The following is a 20,477-nucleotide window of genomic DNA, read 5'->3' as shown; positions in this document are numbered from 1 at the left end:
GCCCTGTTTGAAGGGCGAGGCAGCCTACCAGAGAGACCACTGCTCACCGGCAATGCTAGACCCAGAGTAGGACTGGCCGCGCCAGGCTTGTTGTCCCACACAGGTGGTCATCCTTGCAGTGTGCTCTTAGAACTGAGCGCTGAGTCCTAAGGTTGGAGGGAATGGGTTGCGCAGGAGCCTCTGGACTTGTGTGACTCGTGAGATTGTAGCCGGTGAGGGCGGTTCAGCCCCAGGTGAGACTGAGCCTATGTTGGATCAGTTTGGAGTTTGGGTTTTATAAATTTTTCAGTCATGTATTTAAGGTATACAGTAGGGTATTTTGATGTATGAAATGTTCGCTGCAATCAAGAAAAATAACCCTTACTTTGGCAAAGCCTTGTCAGCTATACAACTCTACCCTCGGGGAAATAGATCTGAGACCTGATCTTCCACCGGGCACCTAAATTTTCCCCTTTGGAAAACCTATCATCTAGTCCTTGGCATTCTTCATGCCCATTCTGGTAGCAGAATGAACATTTTGTGCTAATAACGGGACCTGTCCTTTTACAGAAGTGTGCTTGAAGGAGCTTTGCCTGACTGGTGTTTGTACCTGTGGTGGAGAAATGACTGAGAGGTAAAAATTAAATAACAAAGACAAAAGTAGAAAAGTTACACCCAGGCCTGTCTGTTCTACTAATGTACTAGCAGGGCCTGAGGGTTGAGCTCTTGCCTAAAAATGTATGTGTGGTTAGTTTTTAATATGAAGAGAAGGGGAGGAGGGTCCAGAACTGGAGAAGTAAAATACAAAGGGCAGGTTAGTGAGCTGGCTCTTAGTCGTGAGGATGGAATCTTCCAGTGGAATCTTGGAGACTGAGGTCTTACTCTTTTATTGGCTCTGAGAGTGACTCCTCGGCCCCTGGAAGAATGCATGCTGACCATGGTCAGCCCTTCTTGATGCCCACAAGATCAGTGTGCTGTCCAGTCTGGGCTCAGTCTTCACCCCACTTGCCTTCAGATCGCCTCTCCTCCACAAAATCTACAGGCGGATATCAAACTTGTGCCTTTTTTCATTTCCTCAGCTCTGAGCTGCCTTCCTAAAAATGATTGAAACCTCCAGGGGAGCTGGCCTCACAGTGTGAGGCCTCTCTGTGAGACAAATGAAGCAACTTCCGGAACCCTCTCTAGCAGTTCCTAGCCTTCCCTCCTCCGGGGGTGTTGTTCTTGCTGGAGGAAGCTGCCCCTCCCAGTGAGCCCATCATTCACCTGTGGTATCACTTGTCTGACGAGAGCCGTGGTGGCAGCCGTTTTGCATGGTGCTCTTCGGTAGATAAAGTCCAGGAGACTGAGTTTTGCATTGCAGTCTGTGGCTATGCTAGAAAAGCTTAGGACTCTGATAGGTTAAAAAAAAAAAAAAAAAAAAGAGGCCCAGTTTGAACTGTCTGAAGGAGCATTTATTGGGAAAGGCTCCCACTAGAAGGACAGCAAATTGTGCCTAGAGTGCCCAGCAACTCCCACTCTGCTGCCCTCCCCTTTACAGAAGTGCTGCCCTGGCTCCCTATTTCCCTCCTGGAACCTTCGGAGTCCTAAAAGATGCTGAGGATTGCTCCCCCATCCGTCAGAAGCTGTTCTTGGATTCGTGTTAAAAAAGACTCTCATCCTGGCTAAGTTCATGCTGGAGCAGCAGAAGATACAGTTCCCAGAATTCAGCCCTTCATTTTCCCAGAAGGTGGCAGGTTGCACAGACAAAGGGATGTCCCTGAGAGATCCTATAGAGAAGTCGCCATTTGGGGCCTGTGGAATTTGATCTGAACCCTCTGGAATGTCCTTAACCAGCTTACACTGTTTTACCTGTTGTCCCTGACTTATTGCTCCCCTCCCTGCCACGCCCTTCCAACAAGCCTCTTGTAACACTGAGCCCAAACAGGCCTTTCTTATTCACTGGTAGGCCATAAGGGACATGACCTCACCTGTCACGTGAGGCTGGGAGCAAATCTTCAAAACAGAAACCAACCTGACCAAAATCTTCCAAACCGCCCTAAAGAGAAACTGAGAGTTGCCTCTCTGGTAGTATTTACTCAGTTGGCCACTCAGTCCACCCCCCACCCCCATTTCCACTTCAGTTCCACCTGGGCCTCTTTTCTGAGGAATCCTACACTAGCAATGTTTCACTGAATATGAAACCTGCTCCGTGCTGACCTTGCTTTTGCTTGGAACCCATGCAGATGCTGGGACTTTTTGGAGATCCTGCATGACCTAATTTCCCATCGCAACTTGGGATTTGATCAATCAAGGACATGACTTCCCTCTGGACCCCCCCTAGCACTCTGGTCTCCAGTGCCACCTGGTTTCAGTCCAGGAAGACCAAGCCTGCAGACCTGCAGAGCAGTAAGATCGTACAAGAGAGCTTCGTTCGTCAGCCAGCTCAGCAAGTGACCAAAGTCGTTCATGGTGACAGGGGACTCATTGGTGTGACCGGAATGCAGGTTTGCCTCCCCTTATTTGTTTTAGGGAATCGGAGATGGAATCTGGGAGCTCACGCAAGAGTCTGTTGTACCAAGTCAAGTAACAGACGATGGTGGTGCGGACCAGAGTACTTAGAGCGGAGGCAGAGAAAGGGGGAGAGATTGGTTTGATTAAGGGATCCAAACACATTGGATGGATTTGAAAGCCAGTTCCCAAACCAAGTGGAAGCGATTCTCGATTTATCTACAGGTTGTTGCCCTGTAAGTTCATAGAGGCTGCTAATAACCACCAACTTGGTAAATTATATAATTCATATTGTCATCTGCCATATCGTTGCCTGTTCCTGAGTGGACGGGAAACGGAGAGAACTCATAACAATGGAGAAAGACAGGCCAATAAGTAAGAGAAGGGGTTTTAAATGAATGCTCTCCATCGGTGACCCTCAGAGTTAGTGCTAGTTAACTTCCACCAGTGTGGCCTGCTTTCCAGGGCAAGTCGTGGTCCTTCCTCCCTGAGTGCCCAGGAACCACTACTTTCGTGTAGTAAGTGTGCCTGGGAGAGGTAGGTGTGGTGAGCACCTGTCGTCCCAGCACTCGGGAGGCAGGAGAAGCACTTGAGATTCCAAGAACAAGTCAGACACCATAATGACCTGTCTTGAACAAAAACACAATCCTCAGGATAGGAACTACGTGGTTAAATGTCTCAGGCAGGCGAATTAAAGCATCTTTTGCCCCTTCGGTTGCCAGCCAGATCCATTCCCAGGCAAGCAATATAAACGCAAGGCCAGAGGGTGGAACTTAATGGAAAATGCTGTCATCACAGAAAGCCTAAATTATTATGAAATAATGAATTTGGAGTTGGCACCCCACTACTACACCCCTATCCCCTTTAACAAGTCAAGAGAGCCCAACCAGTGGCTACTTAACCTAATCACCACAATGATAAACAGTTGTTAGCCCATCTTGTTGAGCTCTCTTCCTTCAACTGAATTGAGATAGTTGTTTGAAGCCAAAAAAAAAAAAAGTGGGGGGAGGTGGAAAGAAAAGTCTTAGCAGTTAAGAGCACTGGTTGATCTTCCAGAAGACCTGGATTCTATTCCAAGCACTTACAAAGAAGCTAACTACTATCTAACCCCAGTCCCAGGGGACCCAATGCCCTCCTTTGACCTCCTTGGGCAATGCACACACGTGGTAACAGACATACATGCACACACATAAAAATAAATCTTCAAAAAAGGAGCCAATGACTAGTTTTATCTTACATAAATTCTTATTTAATGAAGTATATAGCTGGCTTTTAACATATATATATATATATATATGTGCAGATATCTCTAGACTATGGAATTATGAATTATTAGAAGCTTCTTTTTCCTTTTATATGTGTTTAGAAGTTTATAAATCTTGTTGGTAATTTTTGTATAGTTTGATTGATGGGGCACATTTTCGTGACAGGATCACATAAATTCTGGGCTGGCCTCAGACTCACTGGGTAGCCAAAGATGACCTTGAATGTCTGATTCTTCTGCTTCCTCCCTGCCTTCTGAGTTTATATGTGTGCCCTACCATTCCTGGCTTTATGTAGTGCTGGGATTGCCAGGCAAGCACTGTACCAACTGAACTTGATTTGAATTTTTTTAGAAAGCCACACGTAACTTTTAATCATATAGAACATGGTATCTCTCCTCATTTGATATTCTGCTTTCCAATGTGTCAGTTATCTGAGTGAAACTGTGCTCTAAAATATTAAGTGGAAAATTCTAGAAGTAAATAATTCACACACTTTAAAATCCATTCTTTTCTGAGTAGCCTGATGAATCATCCCTATGCCCAACATACTCATGATAGGTACGATACTTGCCTGTTAGTATCTTAGAAACCATGTTTATTACCAGGATCATTATACTGAGATCACAGGGCTGGAATCCAAATAGCCTTTTTTATTATTTAACAGTGGCCCAAAGTGCAAGATAGTGGTGCTAAAAATTCAGATAGATAACACACAAGAAGATGAAGATGGTGAGAGACAGAGACAGAGAGGCAAAGACAGAGAGAATATTCATGAGTCTTTAGTTAGAGAATATTGTAATTTTTCTACATATTAATTTAAGTCAGGAAAAACATGTGTGGTTTGGTATTATTTATGCTCAGGTAGCCACGGGAGTCTCAGAATGGATCTCTGCAGATGTGGAGAACAGCGACGAGGCGCTGCTTTTGTATGTGAAAATAGCAGCATCCCAGTTAGTACCCTTGTTTAGCCACAAGATGGAGCAGTGTGCAACAGAATGAGCAACTGAAGGCCCTAGACAAGAGGAGGGGATTCCAGCCTCCTCCACCTAGATTTCTCCGCAGTGATTCCGGTGTGCGCTTTCTGCCTTCTGGCAATACTGGGTGTGGGGTTATCTTCCTAAGCCTACCCACTGAAGACATTTCTAAATGCTCGCTTATTCCTTTATTCTTACATTTGATCCTATAGTTATCTCACCATTAACGCAAGCCCTTTCAGTGAAAGACATCAAGGTTGGAAAAGACTTGCAGCCGAACTTCTGAGGCTTAGTAGCCGCCCCTACTGGAGTGCCCTTGCCAATAAGTCTGGTGTCCACTGCTTCCATCCCCAACCATGAGGTTCCCAGACCTGAATGACAAGTCCTGGACATCGGTTGCCATTTCAAAACTGTGTTTGATCAATGATTGGATTTAGCATAAGCTGTCTAAATGCTAATGCAGCAAAGGCAGGGAGGGTGCACAGAAGGCATTTGATTCCAACTGGGCGAGGGCAAACGCTGAGTGAGCACCTGAGACTTCCCGTTCAGGGCACAGGAGATGGTGGGTAAGAGGAGAGGCCTGTGGGGGCATGAGGAGAGGCCTGTGGGGGGCATACAAGGCTCAGAGGTCGGGGAGAATTTCATCTCCTGGCAGAGCTCAGGTTGGCAAGAGCTGCCCTTTCTGCCCAGCTCCTCACCTACTACCCAACCCAGCCTGGTGCCTGGGCTGCCAATGTGGCTTTTCTTTCTTCCTTTCTCTCCTCCCCGCTCTTTTATCTTTTTATGAACCAACGGAATAGTTTCTATTTCGCTGCTACAGTTTCCTAATAAGTCCTGGCCTCTTACTGTTAGGACGAGAACATTCGAAACTCTCCTAGCTCTTTTGCAATGTCTAGTACATTACTGTTAACTATGGCTCCCACTCTGCATGAAAGAAGCCCAGAGCTTAAGCCGATGTAACCAGTTCAGTGCTCCTGGCCAACCTTACCCAGCCCTCACCCCACTGCTTCAGCCTCTGAACACTGCCAGTCTCTTGTCAGCTTCTGAGATCAGTATTCTTTTGTCCTCACGTAGGAAGACAACATTCATTGCATCTTTCTGATGCTGGCTCTCTTCACCTATCCTAACATCCTCCATGGCCATGTAGGCAAGTGGTTCTCAACCTTGGGGGTCATGACCCCTTGGGGGTGTCACAACCCTTGAGCAGGGGTTGCATATCAGATATCCTGCAAGTCAGATATTTACGTTACAGTTCATAACAGTAGCAAAATTACAGCTATGAAGTAGCAAAGAAAATAATGTTATGGTTGGGGGTCACCACAACGTGAGGAACTGTATTAAAGGGCCGCAGCATTAGGAAGGCTGAGAAGCACAGGTTTAGGCAGAATTGCTTCTCTCAAAAGGATCCAGTCCCCACCAGAGATGCCCACTGCTGGCAACACTCAACTCTGGATGTGGACTATAAACAGAGTCTGGTGGGATTGCTCCACCGCAGAACATCCCGACTCTGTACTGTCGACGTCAAGAGGGGGAAGATTAGTGACGTCATAGCTAGGCTAGCTAATCAGTGATAGCAGATCCAAGCGCTCTTGGTGATCTAGAACAGTAGCATTGAGAGGCAAAGCAAGATTACTAAGTTGAGAAAGAAAACAAAGATTGCCAGTGACCTTAGCATTCTCCCCCAGCCAATAGCTGGCAATTATTTGGGCTTCTCCCGCAGCTTGCTGGCACGAAAGGGTGTTCTCATAGTCACCATCAGAGCACACACAGTTTAAACCCCATCTTCCGTTTATACTCATCACCGTCTTTCTGTGGCGCTATGAGCTTCATAATTATCATTTTAATGCCCTCATAATATTCTATCCATCGAGCATATGTTCTATAATTTACTTAACTAGTTTCCATACCATTAGCCACATGCGCTTCTTAAAAATAATACTGTAAATAATGAGCCACGAGCATATTCATACGGATGCATTTTCCACTTCTCCTTAGGGTATGTCAACAAGATTTACCAGAACGGAATCCAAGAGAAGCGGAAGTTTTACTTAACAAAGAAAGAAAAACAAAAATGTACCAGCCATGGGGATGGCGGCCTTCCTTACACAATGAGAGGGCATGCCACGGGCCAAAGGGAGAGGCTGGCTGCTAAAGAAAGTTTCCATCCAGGCTCCTATTACTAGCTGTTTATACAAACCCAGCTCTCCCTCTTCCCCTGCACATGCCACACCCCCCATTTGAGTGTAATCTGGGAGAACAGCATGGGATCCATCCTGATTGGTCTTTTATATGTAAATGGGAAAAAAAAAACACAACCATGCCCATTCTTGCTTGATTGACATTCATGTATGATTTGTAGATGCTAGTGCACTGGTCAGGCCCCCACAGCAAAAGCTGGCTTTTCTGGGGCTATTTATCTTGGTATGTGAGACAGGAGCGTGACTAGGACCACAAAACCTGGTTTTGATACCAGGAACAGGGAGTATACTTATAATGCATAACCATCAAGTGTTGGGAACCCTTTGGCGACGTTCTGTTATTCTTGAAGTTCACGAAGTCCCCACACTAATGTTTTGTCAGGTTAGTGGGCAACAGCTGGAACTTTACCGCCAAAGCCTTTCAGAAAGTAATTTGCCATTTTCTGCGCTTGAGTAGCTTCTCTGCAGGAGGCTCAGCACTGAAAGGCCATCTTCAAAGGCTCCTCAATCCGGTGTGCCTGCTCTCGCCTCCTCACAGCGCTCCAAGACTCTTCACTCTGCCTCTTACCCTGTTCTGGAGTCTGGGAAGGAGCTTCAGGTGTCTGGAGCGACCAGCAGATTAGCTCTACTACCAAACACCCAGGATCAATTGTCAAGACTTTCGTACCAATGTGGAAGAAATGGGAAACGTTTTTGTTTTGTTTTGTTTTGTTTTATCAAAATGGAGTCACTTTTGCCAACCCTAATCAACAAGCGCAAGGCAAGCTCGGTTATGAAAAACAGGTCCCCGCGGTATCTACCACTGAAGTCTGTCAGAACCACAATTTTCCAAAGATAAGAAACTTCAGAATCATCTTCCTCGCTGCTCCTTCAACCCTGGACTGACATCATCCTGGGTACCACTGATGGAATGCCTCAGCTGTAGAAACGGGATTCCTCAGCTATTACAGCATCCCCTGAGATAATCTGTCTTGCCTGAGGCAAACAATAGTAAAGAGAGACCACAGACCCACACATAGCCCCCACCGCACACAACAACATCAAGTTCCTCGTTACCAAGTCTCCATAAAGGGTCCCCAGATGGCTTTTCCCTTTGCAGACCCTTCCATTTCCCAAAGGAAAGAGGCTGCCCCTTGCTGTGTGTGTGTGTGTGTGTGTGTGTGTGTGTGTGTGTGTGTGTGCGCGCGCGCGCTAACAAACGCAGTCTCATCTGTTGAGGTCCAGCTATGGGCTTTTTCCTGCCTTTGTCTCTTTATGCTGCCTTAGAATTCTAATATTAACCAGTGTGGCCAAGAACTGTCGTTTAGAAACATCCAGTGCAAGCCTAATATTTGATAAAAGATGCCCTTGGCCTCCCTTCCTTGCGCATACCCATAGTGCTGGGTCATGTGACCACCACTGCATTATCATACTTTAGAGAAACTCTGATTTTTTTTCTCTTCTTTTTAAAGATAGACACCCACGAACAATCTGCACTCCCCTTCGTGCCTCCCCACACATGCTTTCATATCATCCCCAAAGTCTTTCCAAAGTCATCGATACCGTTCACTAGGAAAGTCAGTGCGCTCTTTCAGCTCCGTTTCATGGGATGTCTGCCAGGCATTTGACACCGTTGTTAAATTCTGCCCCCACCTGTCTTTTTATCCTCTCGCCCTGGTGAGATTCCTCTCATGTCAGTTGCCTCCTCCTAACCGCTGGTGTCCCCCCAAATGGAGAACAGAGGGGAGAACGGCAACTGGGCAATGCTGGGAAGGTCCCACCGTCTCCAGGCCCTGAAATGCGCAAATGCCGCAGAGCCGGCTACCTCAGCAGTGGGACCCCCCAGTGTCTTAGGTTTCTGTCTCCACCTTTTCCCTTTCTTTTCACGCGTGTGATCCCTGAACAAATTCTGCTCTTCAGAGTACTCTAACCCTCTCATGTGTTTCTGTACCCCCAACAAGGTCTTTCTATAGCATTTGAATTGCACCGCCTGTTCAGGTCACCTCTGTGTTAATACGCAGGCAATTTCAGATTCAGCAAGGACAGAAGAGAATCATCATTTTCCTCCCCCCACACCTGCTGGCTTCCTGTACTTTTTTAAAAATATTAATTTATTTATTTATTTATTTATTTATTTATTTATTTATTTATTATGTATACACTATTCTCTCTGTGTGTATTTCTGCAGGCCAGAAGAGGGCACCAGACCTCATTACAGATGGTTCTGAGCCACCATGTGGTTGCCAGGAATTGAACTCAGGACCTTTGGAAGAGCAGGCAAATGCTCTTAACCTCTGAGCCATCTCTCCAGCCCCTTTCCTGTACTTTTTGTAAAGGACCCCACTCTCCACCTATGAGGGCAAATTCAAATCTGCCCAATATTTCAGACCCCTTCCCCGCATCCATTACTACTAAAAACTTTCACATCATAATTGTTAAAATCACACTCTCCCCTCTGTCTGTTCTTTATTGCTTCTTGAGACAGTTTGTGGGTCCCATTTTCTCCTGCCTTGATTATTCCAGCCCAGTGGTAACCTCACACCGTCTAAGCCCAACCCCAGGAAGAGACGGAGGAAATGCGATGTGATCTCGTTTATCCTGTCAAAGAACCAGTTTCCTCCTTTCATGGACTCTTTGTTTTTATTATTATTATTTCCGTTTTATTAATTTCACCCTGACATAATTTCTTTCCATATTATGATGTGGCCGTGTGGACAGAACGACTATTCTGGGCTTTCCATTTGTAGACAGCCATTGTTGGACTAGCTGGACCACAGCCTGTAAGACGCTCTAAGAAATCCTTCATTTCATCAGGATGTATCGGGTTGTTTATCAGGTTGCTCTAGAGATCCCTGACGGATACACTTTCTTAGTGTGTTTCTGTGACCACAGTGCATGGCTTAATCGCCACAAGCTCGTGTGTGTCTTGTAGATCCTCTTGATGTTGGTATAGTTTTATTCCATTAGAGTCAGATAAAACACAATAAGATATTTCAATTTTTCCGTAGTTGTTAAGACTTTCTTTGCATTCTATTATAATTTTTTTTCTTTAGAGAAAGATCTCCGAGCTGCTAAGAAGTGTGTGTAGTCTGAAGTGTTTGGATGGAAACGTTCTGTAGATGTCTCAAGTCCCTTTGACCTATGATATTATTTAACTCAGATGCGTCTCTGTTTGTTTTTGTTGTTGTTGGAATGGCCTGTGAGAGTGTAGTGCTGAAGTCATGCGCTATGACTATGTTGGGGCAAATCTAGGTTTAGACTTCCTGTCTAGACGTGCTTGTTTTATGAAATTGGGCGCGCCTGTGTTTGGTGTGCATGTGTTTAGAGTCGTTGGATCCTCTTGGCGCATTACTCCCTTGATCTGTAGGAAGTCTGACTGGCTTTGGTTTGAAGTCTGTTTCGTCGCATGTTAGAAAAGTGACACCTGTTTGTGCCCCCACTTCCATCTGCTTGCAGTGTCTTTGCCATCCCGGCACTCTTGTCTCTGCTGATGAGGTGAGTTCCTTGGAGGTAACACATCTGTAAACCTGTGTGTTTCGGTTGGGGAGTTAAGAACTATTGATACCCATAGATCCTGGTCAAAGGTGTGTATCAGGCTCTGACTGTGTGTTCTCTGGTGTTTTTCAGGCCCTTATTTGCTGCTCTAGTGTGGCTTATTCTTCCCGCTAGCATCGTGAGTGATTTTGTTTTTCTCTTCAGCCTGCGGGATTCCTCTGAGTATCTTCTGTAGAGCTGGCTTAATGGTCATGCATTCTTTTAGCCTGTTTTTTTTTAATCATAAAGAGTTATCTTTCTTTAAATTATGAGAGATCATTTTGTCCAGTACAGTAGTCTGAGTGGGCAGTTGTTGTCTTTAAGAACTTGTAAAACAGCATCCCAAAGTCTCCTAGCATTTCAAGTTTCTAGTGAGAAATCTTTTCTTTTGGACTATTATCAGAGTTACAGAAAAGTTGTTATTATTACACCAGATAAACTGGATTAAAGAGGGGGTGAGGTGGAGGTGCTGGCTTGCAATTACTTCTGACGGAGGAATGAGGCTGAAAGGGAAGGAAAATATAAGTTAGATCACACTAGAGATTTAGCCTGTGCTGTAGCAGAAGTACTTGGAAACTCTGAGAATAGCCCAGGGAGGAGCTAGAGAGTGGGGGAAAGGTGAAGGAAGATATCCATCATGTCTGACCTTTAATAGAGAAGAAGGGGAGGGGCTGCCCATGAATCAACATGAAAATAGTGTCCTTTTAATGACCTAACACAATAAACTATGGAAATTAAAATTTTTTTCTCAACATCTAAATTGTCTGAATTTAAAAAATAATAGAACTTTTAAGCAAGCAATGAAAGAGCCTCTCCTAGGCTAGTTTGTGAGGCTCTGGGTTATAGAGAGATGGGGTCAGTCCAAGTGCTGAGAAGGAGAGAAATGGAGGCTGTCACTGCTCATCCTTCTTTGGGAGAAAGACTCCATAATCTGAGGCAATAGGAGGGAAATAAATCCATCCTTTGAGACTCTAGGGACACTCGGTCATCACAGGCTGAGATCCTCGAGAATTTCAGGAACTGGAAGACAGGAGAGGAAGGATGGGCATTCCTGAGAGAAGCACACATGAGAAAGTCTCGAGTTTGATGTCCCATCCACTGGTCCCAGTAAGACTACGGTATTAGTTGGGAATCTCTAGAGGGAAAAAGCCAATAAAATACATATATACATAATGCATACGGAAGAATGTACCAGATCCGCTTATGCAACTGATCAAAGTTGTAACAACAGCTGCCTCCCACCTAGAGCTCAAGAACTGGTTAGTTGCACAATCCCTGAGCCGGCTGCCTCAACAGTCCGGATCTGGCGCCGAAGACCTGGAGGTCCTGGAGGACCACTGATCCTCAGTTCATGTTGGAAGCCTGGGATGCTGGTTCTAACAGGCAGGAAGAAATCTGCAGCAGCATCGACAGGCTAAAGTAACTCAGCGGCAATAGGGAGGCCAGGCAAACAGAAGGTGAATCCCGCTTCCTTCTGTCATGGTCCTTCTTCCTCTGGGATGCTACCAGAAAAAGCCACTGGCCCACATCAGCGAAGGAAATCAGGACCATTCCTCCATGGAGGCTGTCTGCTCAGGTGATTCTAAATTGTGGCATGCTGACATTTAAAACCAACCTTCACCACCGTATTCATAGGAGAGCTGCGGCAGGAATTACCTGAGCAGGGACTTCAGGACTGGTGTGGGGCTTTAATGGCTTTGCTGAGTCCCGTGGTGAGGCGTGATCTTTACAAGGTGGGAGGGGCTTTGGGGGATCTGAATGACTGAGACCAACCAGCGTATAAATCAGTTCCAGAATATAAATCATGTCAGCAAAGTGCTAAAGCAATCTTAGACAAGATGGACCGAGGGCAGAGCCGACACAGGGGTCTTTTGGGGTCACTCAAGGCAAATGTGGCAAGATTTGTATTGGGTCAGAGTTTCCAAGGGGAGGGAAAATTGACAGAAAGACAAATGCTGTCCTAATGGGCTGCTGTAAGGCTTTGAAGCCTTAAGAATAGTTTATAGGTGGTGTAAATTATAGAAACACCACCAATAAAAAAGATTAAGCTTGTCTCAGGGGTAGGCAATTTTCCCCTCAGAGCAAGCTGTGCACGTCTCTCCTGGCTTTTGTTTTGTTTCGGTTGTTGTGTTATTAACATACCTGGAAGGGAAGGCTGCTCACTAATCTCAGGCTGTCACGGCGGCCATGTATGACTGAGGGAGGCCACATCCAGGCTGCAGCCACAATGGCAGCCCATAGCCTGTCACACATGGGGAGCGAGCCTGTGCAGAAGGAATTTGAGGTTTCTACTGCTGTGACCAAACACCATGAACATAAACACCCTGGGGAGGAGGAAAGGGTATATTTCAGCTTCCAGTTCTCAAGTCAGACTCTTGCTGAGGGAAGTCAGAGCAGGAACTCAAACAGGGCAGGAACCTGAAGGCAGCAGCTGCTGTAGAGGCCGTGGAGGGATGCTGCTTACTGGCTTGCTCCCTATGGCTTGCTCAGTCTGCTTTCTTTCCTTCCATTCTTTTCTTTTTTAAAAAAAATGTCTTTATCATTCTTTGAGGATATCACATCGTGCACCCCAATTCTGCCCACCTCCGAGTCCCACCACATCCTGCCCTCACCCCTGCAGCCCTCCTCCACAAAAGAAAATTTAAAAAATTAAGAAAACACCAAGCAAGCAAACAAACAAAACTAAAACAAAACAAATGACAACCTCTTTGCTTCTTCTCAGTGCGGCATATAATAAACCCTTTTGTCCAGCCAGCTTCACCAGCAAATGCTCATTGCAGTGAGTCGCTGGTCTGGTTCAAAGCCTCTGCTTTCCGGTACACCATCATCACTGGATCTTCTGGCATACCCTGTGGCTGCCCTAAGTCGTAGAGATTCTGCAGGTATTTTTCCACGAGACCAGTCCCTTCATGATCTCCAGCAGGTCCTAGATGGGGTAGATGTTAGGGTGGGCCAACCCAAAGCGCGGTTGGGAGCCTGGATGGTAGTTGAGCTGGTCAATCCGGGCCACCCACCTCAGGTGAGGGGGCAGAGTCCGTTCCCAGTGCACATGACCTCATCGTCGTCATCATTATTATTTTAATGTATGAATGCTCTGTATGCCCACATGCTAGAAGATGTCATTGGATCCCATTATAGATGGTTGTGAGCTACCATGCTGTGGCTGGAAATTGAACTCAGAACCTCTGGGAGAGTACCCAGTACTCTTAACTGCTGAGTTATCTCTCCAGCTGAATCGTCTTTCCAGCCCCATCTATAGCCTGATCTTAAGGAGGTATTTCCTGAACTGAGATTCCCTTCTCTCAGATGGCTCTAGCTTGTGTCAAGTCGACACAAAACTAGCCAGGACAGCTGACCCCATGTCAACTTGACAACTTGTCACACAAACACATCCTTTTTCCTCTTGAACCTTTCCTTTCTCATTTATCCTCAAAACGAGATGTTAATTTTAATATTGTAGTATAAAACTTAAGTAAAAGTTCCACAGCCTTTACAAATTCAAAAATCTTTAAAAATTCAGTCTCTTTAAAGTATAGCCAATCTTTTTAATAGTCCACATCTCTCTAAGAATCCAAAATCTCTTTAAAAGTTTAAAGTTTTCAAGTGTGGGCTCTTATAAAATCAAGATCAAGAACCAGGACATGATTACAATCAGGTCAAAGCAAAACCCCAAATCCAACACTGTGAAGCTCAATGTCAGACTTTGGGGACTCATGATCTAGGCTTTAGAGGGCTTGCCACAGCACACATGGTTTATCCTCCTAGGCCCGGGCCAGCTCCACTCTAAGCCTATTGCTGTCTTTGGTGACTGTCTTATGGTATTGACATCTCCAAAGCAAAACAAAACAAAAACCACCAGCCAACCAAACAAACAAACCAAAAATCATCCTAGGGTCTCCGTGGCAAATGGACTGCACCTTCACCCATGGCCTCTCCTGAGTTCTCTTCAGGGACTCTGACTCTGCCACATGATGCCAAGCTTCAGCCTCTTTCCATGGTCCCTTCATTCCTGGAGTTCTCCCTGCTTCTGAGGCTGCACCTCTAACAGTGGCTCCCCCAGCTCCTTGGTACTAAGTCTCAGCTACTCTCCATGACCCCTTTATGCCTTCAAAACCAGAACCACCTGGGAGATTTTACACTGCCAGATTTGGCTGCCAGCATGGGATGCAGCCTCAATCACCTGGACCATAGTTTCTGTGAGCTGAGTCTGAGGAAACACTTCGCAGAAGGTTTTGATAAGGCACAGCAAAGCAAAGGCTTCTCTTTCGTGCCTCTGGTCCTACCAGTTCTTCAGTTCCAGCTGACGAGAATCACGATTCTTATCTCAAGACGCATATAAAGAGCCCCAATGGAATCTTTATTTATCTCTAAAACTTCACAAGCCAGACCTCCATCATCTGTATTTCTTTCAGCGTTCTCTTCCAAGTGTCCAAAGAACAGCCCATTGAGCTGTGAGCACTCAACAACTTAGCCCAAAGATCAAATGCTACCACAACCCTCCCCGAAATACTGTGTTAGATCTGTTGTAGAAACACCCCACTCCTGGACTAGTACTATTTACTTCCCAGGCTCTCCTTAAGAAATAAACTGGCCAACATATTAGCAATGCTGAGACCCGTGCCTGGCACTTAGGAAGTTGACCTAAAAGTCTTTGATGTGACTTCGCAAAAGACCTCTGATTCTGACACAAAGAAATCACAGGCTGGACCCTTCTCCCAGCATCTTGAGCACCACTAAGTGGTAGTGTTGATGAGAATTAATGAGAATGTCATGCCTCTTAGAAGCCCAGGTTCCCCAGGATGCAGGGCCTGGGGGTGGCGGGGGAGGGGTGGGAACTCACAGGAGTTTAGCTCACCTCGGTGCTCCCGTAACTCTCTGCCTTGGAAGTTAACTGAGACAAATGTATGTAAGATTTCAAATAATGTTTTGATGGTATGCATGTAACGTAGTGAGGCTGTTTAAAAACATTAGCATAAGTAGAATGTAAAGTTTATGAGTTTTTCTAATGAGAGGCAAGAAATGAAGCTGGGAGGTAATTTTTGGCAATTCATCCTGGTGGTAAGAGGTGATGGGAGCCTGTCAGCAGGGAGCCTGCAGCTCTCAGCCTCCGTTCCTAAGCCAGAGCAATTTCTCTACTTCTCTCCCCCAAATGACATTTCGAGGATTAGGAAATCTTCTTGGCTATTTATATACTAAGTTGAAAACCTCCCTTCTCTTACCAGAACTTTCCTCTCCTGCCCATTTACATTACATGCAGAGCAAGGACAAGTTTCACCGTAAGTGTAGTTTAACTATTGGTTTTGTTTAAGTATGGGAATGTTATTTGTCTGAGTTCTGAAATGATGGCTGTATTTTTTAATCATGTAAGAAAATTTTGTACAATGTATTTTGGCCATGCCCTGCCTCCACTCCTCCCAAAACATCACTACCTCTGTACCCACCTAACTTCATGGGATTTTTTGTTTCTGTTGTTGTTTTTGAGGTTGTCTTAGTTAGGTTTCTATTGCTGTGAAGAGATGCCATGACTGCTGCAGCTCTCACAAAGGGAAACATTTAATTGGGTGACTTAAGTTCAGAGGTTCAGTCCATTATTATAATGGAGGGACAGAGCAGTGTGCAGTCAGACAGGGTGCTGGAGCTGGGAGTCCCACTTCTGGACCAGCAGGCAACAGGAAGTGGTCTGAGGCACTGGGTGTGGCTTGACCTCAAAGCTCACCTCCACAGTGACACACTTCCTCCAACAAGGTCATACCTACTCCAACAGAGCCATAACTAATAGTACCATTCCCTATGCACTTATGAAGGCAATTACATCCAAAGTACTGCAGAAGTTATAATATAATTTTATCATTTCTCTCTCCCTCTAAACCCTCCCAGGTACCCTTCCTTGCCTTCTTTCAAATTCTTGGCCTCTTTTTTCATAACTGTTGCATGCATACATATGTATTCCTAAGTACAACCTGCTCAATCTCTGTAATATTATTTGTGTGTGTGTGTGTGTGTGTATACACATTCCATGGCTAACCAATTAGGGTGTGGAAGACTATTCCTTCCATTCTTAATTGATCTATAGCAATTCCTTTTCTTTTCTCTTCTTCCTTTTTTTTTTTTTCAAGACAGGGTTTCTCTGTGTAGCCTTGGCTGTCCTGAAACTCACTCTGTAGACCAGGCTGGCCTCAAACTCTCAGAGATCCACCTGCCTCTGCCTTCCAAGTACTGGGATTAAAGGCGTGTGCCACCACTACCCAGCTGATCTGTGGAAATTTCTTATCTATAATTTAAAATATAGTTTCTTTCAGTTTGAGATCAAGTGAGGCTTGATCATGAGCATCTTTTTGCACAAGCATCGGTCTCCAGACAGTCCTCCTGGGATTTCACATTTACAGCTGCTAGACTGCACAGAATGTGTGCAGGATGCTGCAGAACTATTTCCTAGGGCAACTGGCACATCCAGTCCTGTCAGCAAAGCTTAGAGATGATGTTTTCTGGATTTTATCCCAAGTGAAAACCATGTCTACACAAAGACTGGTTTGTATGCCAATTTTATAGAAGCTTAATTCCCAGGTCACATAGGAAGCAGCTCAAAATGACCACTGATAGGTGAATAGATGCATAAGCTTGTCAAGCCGCCAGCTTAGTCCTGCTTAGCGATAATGGGGGTTCAGCCATGGTACACCCCTCAATGCTGGAAGCCTCAAAAATATAGAAAATGAAAAGTTAACAGACATAAAACAACACAAGCCATGGGAAGGAGACTGGTAAATTTGCTTAAAGATGGCCCCAATAGGCTCATATATTTGAATACTTGGTCTCCAGGTGGTAGAACTATTTGGGAAGGATTAGGGGGTGTTTTCTTGTTGGAGAAGCTGTGTCACTAAAAGTGGGGTTCGAGATTTCAAGATCTTGTGCCATTTCCAATCAACTATCTCTGTCTGCTGCTTACCAATAAGGATGGAGGATATCAGCTGGTGCTCCAGCACCATGCCTGCCTGTCTGCTATCATGCCCCCCCGCAAGATGGTCATGGATGGTCACTCTCTAGAAAGTAAGACCCCAATCAATTCTTCCTTCTATAAATTGCCTTGGTCATGTAGTGCTTTGTTTCAGCAATAATAATAATTATAATAATGATAATAATAAAATAATAATAATATAGCTAAGACAGCTGGGAATTCAGCAAAAAGGGTTTAAAGAAAATTGAAGGGATAAAGGCTAGAGAGATGGCCTGGCACTTAACAACCTTTGCTACTCTTCCAGAGACCCCAAATTTGTTCCCAGCTCCCATGTTGGTGGTTCACAACAGCCTATCACTATACTTCTAGGGATCCAGTGTCATCTCTGACCTCTGTAGGCAGTTGAGAAATTTGGTATATATTCACACAGACACGTCACATATAAAAATTAAAAAGAGAATCATTAAAAAGATTGGAAAGGGTGACAGAAACTCTACATCTCGGTGGTGACAGTGGTCATACAGGTACATAATTTGTCAGAACCAGCTGATCTCTACAGTCAGAATGGGCATGCTTCGTTTCCTGAGAGTCATACTAAAAAAAATAAAGTGGACTTTAAAAAAAAAAAAAGATGATAGGGGCCGGCCAAAAAGACGCAAAGTCTGTTTAAAGAGTGCTGTGGCTTGGTTCTTCAATATCCCCCAGGGACCCCGGAGTGAAAGATTTGGTTGGTAGTTGTGGTACTATTTATTGGCAGCCAGCAGAACCGTTAAGAGGTAGGCTGTTAGATTATTGTGGGTGTTTAAAGGGAACGGTGGGGCCCTAAAGTCTATTGTTCTGTTTCTCTTTCAATTTCCAGCTATAAAATAAGGAGATTCACCCCCACCCCAAGCACTGTGATTTGTCGCTTTCATCATTGCCTGGGGACAGTGCAGCCACGGAGCTAAGACTGAAAGCTCTGAAGCCACGGACCAGAGTAAACCTTAGGTCTTCAGAAGCTGTTTAACAAGGGTGGGTACTCCCATGGAACACCAGCCAGCTAGGCCTCCTCCAACACTATTAGGATAATGTGGACGTTAAAAAAAAAATGGTTTCTATAGAATAAGGAAACAAAAATCTAAAGGACCATAACGAGAGAGGCAGAGGGACAGAGGATATGGGGGTCCATATCTAGGAAGTCAACAGGTACAAAAGATGCAAGAAAATGAAATCCAGGGACGTTATGGGCGTGGCTGAGGGCCTGAGCATAGAGTGAGATCAGGAGCTTGGGGGGAGTAATGATCTCACTGGCTCTTTACTTTCAGGCCACTTGTTAGCTACGTGTGTCTGCGTGTAGACATAATTCATAGTCAAAAGAGCAGCCTTCATGTTCAGAGAAGTAGAGAGCCCCAAATAACCCATTTTAAAACACCGCTTCCACCCACTGCTTTCTGTTCTCCAACTCAAGTACCTGTTGCCTTTGATTGGGGCTGACACAGTCTTTAAAAGCCAGAAATAATTTCTGCATAAATGTTATCAAGAAAGCTTTCTCTAACAAACAGATTTTTAGGACTTCTTGGAGAATCCAGGACGAGAACCACAGAGCTGTCAGAAGAGGTTTGGCTCTGTAATGAATGCCTTCTCCTCGTTACAGAAGCCTCTGAAAAGCCCTCAGCCTGGGATATGTCTGCCCTTCTCTAAAAAAAAAACGGGAAGAGGAAGCACAATGCTGAACCTCCTTGATGTGAATTAGCAAATGGGCTGGCTCGCTCTGGCTTCTGTTCAAAATACTAAGCTATCAGAACAAATTCGAGGACTTGGAGGAGACCTGATCGGCTTCCTATGCATGCAGAGGTCAGTGCGGGGCTGCAGCCGGCCTGCCGTGGGGTTAATAGATGGTCACGGTTTGTTCATCTCTGCTGTCTTCCTTCCCTTCCACGGCACCTGCACTCTGCTATCCTCACCTTGTTAATAAAAGGCTGGACGAGCCAAATGGAAAATAACCCGCAGGTTCTCTCTCTCTCTTCTAGCTCAATCTTGGGTGAAAGCCTTTTCATCTTCTGGGGGATTTTTTTGTCCTTTTCTTCACTTTAACACATTATTCTGCCTTGCCCAGAAAATTGTTTTGGTCTCAAACAACTCTTATTTATTCATTCTTGTGGATGAAAGTCGGAGCCTGGATAATGTAAAATGATACAAATCCAGAATCCTTTTATATTTGACTTTCAAATGTAGGGTTGTATTTACATTTGATTATGCAAATGTTTAATATGCAAGCAATTCAATCCAGGCAAAATACAGCAGAGCCACAGGCTAAGTGCCTCCCTGGAAATGGCCTGAGCAGCTACCCTGGGTCTTGAGCAGTACCCCTTACAATATCTACCCCCAGAAGCCAGAACAGGTCTCCTCAGCAGAGGATACACCGAAGAGCCCCACTAACTGTCTCTGTTAACCTTCTTACCCTCGTTCCCAAAGCAGCAGGACCCGGTGTTTCCCAGGACATCCTGGGTGCTGTGCGCATCTTGTCATCTTGGCCGCAAAGATGATATTTGCTGCCAGTTCTGGGAGGGACTTTTATGACTGACACAAAGATTACTGCTCCCCCTGCCAAAGGCTGCCCTTTCTAGTTGTCTGTCTTAGCCAGTGATGAGGGTCAGCTGCTAGCAAGGGGCTTACCCACACTTTAAAGGATTAGTTGCTGTTACCCTTTAGGCATGGGCAGCCTCTCTCTCCAGCTCTGTCTTCCACCAGCTCAGTTCAAGGGGGAGTCAGCATCATCTCCAGGGAGGGGAAACACAGCGGTTCGATATCAGGAAAGCACCCTGCCACGGAATTCTTCAGGAAGATCAGTAGGGTTGCAGACAGGAAATGAATTAAACATGGACATGTCTGGAGACAGGGAGGCCACTGAGGAGGATGCTCAAATATCCAGGCAGAGGATGATGGCAAATGAGCCAAGGTAGTAGTGACAGAATGAGGAAGGGACCAAGTAGGAACGATTTAGATATTAATATTAATTTACTTTGTGAAAGCTTCGTTCTGGGCTGTTTTGCTCAGGGAGACAGTGTGTATACTTTAATAGGCGCAGAAAGAGATTGGAATGAAGACAAAAAGGAAATGTAACCTGAGA

This window comes from Alexandromys fortis, unplaced genomic scaffold, assembly GCF_014885135.2.
Source record: "Alexandromys fortis isolate MF-2015 unplaced genomic scaffold, M_Fortis_MF-2015_v1.1 scaffold_20, whole genome shotgun sequence".
In the NCBI taxonomy this organism is placed as follows: Eukaryota; Metazoa; Chordata; class Mammalia; order Rodentia; family Cricetidae; genus Alexandromys; species Alexandromys fortis.
The sequence above is the reverse complement of the archived record's forward strand: the minus strand, read 5'-3'. Positions refer to the sequence as shown.